This window comes from Montipora foliosa, chromosome 10 (genome assembly GCF_036669935.1).
Source record: "Montipora foliosa isolate CH-2021 chromosome 10, ASM3666993v2, whole genome shotgun sequence".
NCBI classification, from domain to species: domain Eukaryota; kingdom Metazoa; phylum Cnidaria; class Anthozoa; order Scleractinia; family Acroporidae; genus Montipora; species Montipora foliosa.
The window spans coordinates 25990113-25994613 of NC_090878.1; the positions used below are offsets into that span (position 1 = coordinate 25990113).

Consider the following 4501-nt stretch of genomic DNA (forward strand, 5'->3'; position numbering starts at 1 on the left):
ATGGATTTTTATTATATGGCTAACTCCGTGAGCAGGCAAGATGAACCAAACCGCATGCTGTGATTGGCTACCCGAGCAGGGAAGATGGAGCTATACTGCCCGCTCGGGATTTTTCGCTTGGTCCCGCAAGATCAATGATCATTTTTTGGTGTTTTAAGTCATGTAATAAATCCTTTATTGACCAAACTTGTTCCGTCAAGTTGGCTGGATATTGGCCTCATTCTTTTTTTGTGTGTTTCGACCTCGACTTGGTTTCAGTCCATAAACACTCAAAAAAGGAACTTGGCCAATATCCAGCTATCTTGACCTCACGCTTGGTCAATAACACATATATATACCGCAAATGTCACATTAGTTTACAGCGGTTTTCAATTCTCAGATAGAAAACGGCCAACACCGGGGATCTCCCCATACTATTCACAAACAGTGTGTCTGTTCAGGAGGTCATCAAGGGGAGCCCCTGTCTGCCATACTTGGCCTAGGAGTCAACCCTTTCTCAAATAGATTAATTTATAGAACACCTCCCTTAGGAGATTCAGCAAGCCCACTGTTGTAAAAGCCAATCAAAGCAAGGCTACCTAAGCATCAAGGGAAATATACTTTGCGGGTAAAACCTGTTCCTATGAAGAAATTTACCTGGGAAAGGGTTGAGATATGCAATGATTACAGTATTTTAGGGCGCTACCCCACGTGAGTTGCACGGAGGTGAATAGCAAGTTTGAGTAGCCAATCAGAGTGTGCCTTTAACGCCATCCACTGTTTTAGTATGTACTAATAAAATATTTGTTTGAGATAATAAATAATTGGGAGAACTTGTCTGTGACTTACCGAACAATTCACACACCATACAATGCACTGCGTGGGACGCCTAAAATGCTTCGTTGTAAACATGGCAGTTTACAAGTGAAGTTGTCCCTCTGGCCTTTCCGTGGATGAATTCCAGGACCTACCGATACAATTTGGACAAGTTTTGGAACCTAAAAACTTCAATCGATGCTGTGTTTTGCTTTTAGGACTAGGTGGCCCGACACTTTTAAAAATAAATCCATGAAATGACAATTGGGGGTTGTTCCCTTGTTTAATGGAAGAATTATCCAGAATTCTTTTGTGCATCAAGGAGGCAACTTGAGAAGCACGAGACTGGCCCTCATCAAATTGCTGAAGCGCGGCCGGAGGAAAAAGTGGGAAGAAAATTTCTAGCCAGATACTAAGGCGTAGCCCTGGTGTGTGCTGTTAACGTAGACATTTCTGAACAAAGTTTATAATATATGCCTATAGAATCTACTGAAATGTCCATTCCTTGATCGGAGGGCCAGAACGTTTACGCGTGCGCTGCCGAGATTTTTCAACAAGAGAGTAAAACGCAGTATCTCCAGACATAGCGCTGGAGCGTCGTACCAAACAAGTCATCCCGGGATTTTGGCCTGGCGATCACTTTCAGATACCGACCTCACCTCCTGGTACGGCATTGAGGGAGAGATATGACAGCCCCTAAACCATATGAGACAAATCCCACTCCTACTCACAGCTGCTGGGAATTGAGCGATTCCCCAGGTGAGGTGCAAGGCCCGGAAGTCTTTACAACAGAAAAAGGAAAGCAAGCACACCGAGTTCATCGGCGAGTCGAACCCTGCCTCTCCTACAGAGATAAAAACCAAAAAAGGCGAAGAAGGCTAATAAAAGACAAGGCAAAAAGCAATTTTAAAAAACAAACGTGGAGACCCAGAAAGAGCAAACAAAGGAGGAACCACTAATATGACAAAAGACGCCGTTACCACCCCACTGGCGTAGGAAATATTAGCTGCAACGGCTAGTTTTAAAATGCTTAACATACAAGGGCAAATAAAAACGAAGGCCGGCATTTATGCTAGAGATAAGGTGGACCGCACTGGGGGGCTCCGAGCGAAAACGATGACAGACCAGATATTTACAAACGTTCAACAGGTAGCAAAAAACCCTGGGAACTCAACACATCTCATCAGACGAAAAACCAAAGAGGGCATGGTGAAGAGTAATAGACGGAGCCGGAGGGGAAGCCCGGAAGAGCTGAGTCTGGACCCAAGCATACCCACTCTGGACAAGAGGACAGAAGAAAAAGAGGTGTGTGAGACTTTCCAGCTGAAACCCACAGAAACAGGCTAAGGGGATAGAGGGACAGAAAGAAGAAAGGCGCTGAGCAGTATGAAGGATCCTGTGGGCTATCTTCCAGTTAAGATTGGACACCTTGCGATCTAGGGGGAGGAAAAATACAGTACAATGCACCAAAAGAAGGGAAGGGAAAAACTTGGAAACACAGTTGGTCATGGCAGGGTTAAGCTTAAGGAAGAGAGAGTAAACAAACTTGCGGGACATGGAGTTGACAGGAAAAGGGCCAGCCCAACACACCCACCGAAAACCAAGCCAGAAGGGGACACGGAACCACCATGCTAGAAACTCTAAGCCAGTCAAGAAGCCAGTACTTCAACAGGAAAACCCAACCGTTTGGGCAAACAACACTACAACTGACCCATTGAACCAACAGTGAGGAGACGTTGAAGTCAATCGAGACGACAGAAAAACCACCAGCCTCCTTGGGATGAAACATTACATTGGGACAAACTAGGTCAGGCTTGCCAGACCACAGAAACTTGAAGACAAGACGGTTGAGCTCCGTACGCACCCACGAAGGCATATGGAGCAAGGGTGGCACAGTCGGTTAATGCACGGCCTTGGTGCATAAGGTCCCAAGTTCGATCGCGGGATCTATCATCCTTGTTTCGACTTCTTTCCTTTCAGTGTAGCCTAAGCAGCTTTAAATACCCTTAAAACGGAGCACTAATGGAAAAGAGGGGGGTAAAATGAGAGCACCGTCAGCTTCCTGGGAGAATACTCTCTAGAGAGTAAAGGAACTTCCGACGTTAAATAAGGTGTACCTTTACCTTTACCATATGGACCAAAGAGGCCTCATATCAAACACATGAGAGTGCCGGGCATTTACGAAGATTAAGCTTGGAACCCGTACCCATTTCAACTTTTTCCAAACTTTCCATAAGTATCAAAGACGGCAAGGATAGCAGATTCCGAAGCAGTCACAACGGAAGTGTCATCATCATATAGGGGAAGAATAGGCAAACTAGTGGATAGACCGGGTGGCCACAACCCGACGATGTCAGGGTTGGCCAGAAGATTAACAGGGAGCACTTTCAGAAGACGCTCAGCCAGAGCCCTAGCACACAGCTTGTAGTCAACATTAAATAGACTAATCAGGCACCAGTTTTTATGATCTAAACGGTCACCCTTCTTGAAGATAAGAGAAATGGGGGCACCTCGGAGAGAAAACGGAAGAGACACAGACGTAAAAGAATCATTGAGCACATCAACAAGATCAGGGCCAAGGATTCCCCAGAAAGTACGATAAAACTTGCGGGAGCCCATCTGATCCCGGTGCCTTGACATCAGCCATACCGTTCAAAGCCTGAGAAACCTCACCCAGAGTCAAAGGACCCTCACAAGAGTCGCAGGCCTCTGAGGGAAAACGAGAGGACAGACTCAGCAAGAGATCATCCTGGACAGAGAGATCGATACTTCCAGCCAAAAACAGAGAAGAGTAGAAGTCTACCTACTGAAAACAGATGGACGATATATCCCTGGCAAGGGAGCCATCAGGGCGCCACATGGTGGAAATCCAACCCAAGTGCCACGCTTCTTCTCAAGACGCAGGAAATACTTCAAAGGCATCTCGCCCTCCTCCCCCCCAGTGCACCCTGGAGCGGATTCAGGCCCCATCAGCTTCAAACCTGTCCAACTCAGAGATCTTTTTTAGCACCTTCTTATAAACTTCCAGAAAGGAAATCCTACCGGCATCAATATGCGACTTCAGGTGACAAGCAAGGGCCGTATACAGGGAACAGGAGGTCTTCTGATCAGCCTGCTTACCCAAACAAAAACGGGTGGCAATGCTCTTAGTATGTTCCTTACCCCTGTCCCACCAAAAATGGAGGGAAGACGAAGGTTTATGCAGCCTCCATGACTTCCAAAAATCCTCAACTAAAGAAACAAACTCCTGTTCCTTCAAGATACAAATATTCATTTTCCAGCGACCAGAACCCTGAGGTAAAGGGGAAGGAATAGGACAGACAAGAAAAAACGGCAGAGTGGTCCGAATAAAAACAGGGAAAAAATTCACACGACTTGACACAGTGCACCCAAGGAATAGGACAACCAATCAAATTTATTCAAGTCGAAGGGGGCCCATAACTTCTCATCCACGTAAAAGTAGCCACATTAGGATGCAAGTAGCGCCAAATGTCCACAATGCAACAGTCATTGAAAAGAGATTGAACGGAATGGGAGCTGTCAGGAGCTGGATTTTGGGAAACAGGGCCGGGATGATCCAAAGGCCTACTGAAGACCACATTAAAATCTCCACAGATAACAGTGGGGATAGCAGGAACCACAGTATCTGAGACAAACTGAAAAATGTCATCGCGAGCCGGGTTTTTGTTTGGAGCATACAGACAAA

The 4501-nt window shown here is 46.0% G+C and overlaps 1 protein-coding gene across 1 annotated transcript in view; it reads left to right on the top strand.

The window, feature by feature from the left end:
• The window catches only part of LOC137974426 (ferric-chelate reductase 1-like), a 76075-nt gene extending 75272 nt beyond the window's left edge, over nt 1–803 (top strand). Inside the window, exon 13 of the mRNA XM_068821383.1 lies at nt 1–803. This exon is cut by the window's left edge and continues 256 nt beyond it. The gene's annotated coding sequence lies outside the window, so the exon portion shown is untranslated.
• Nucleotides 804–4501: the final 3698 nt, after the last annotated feature.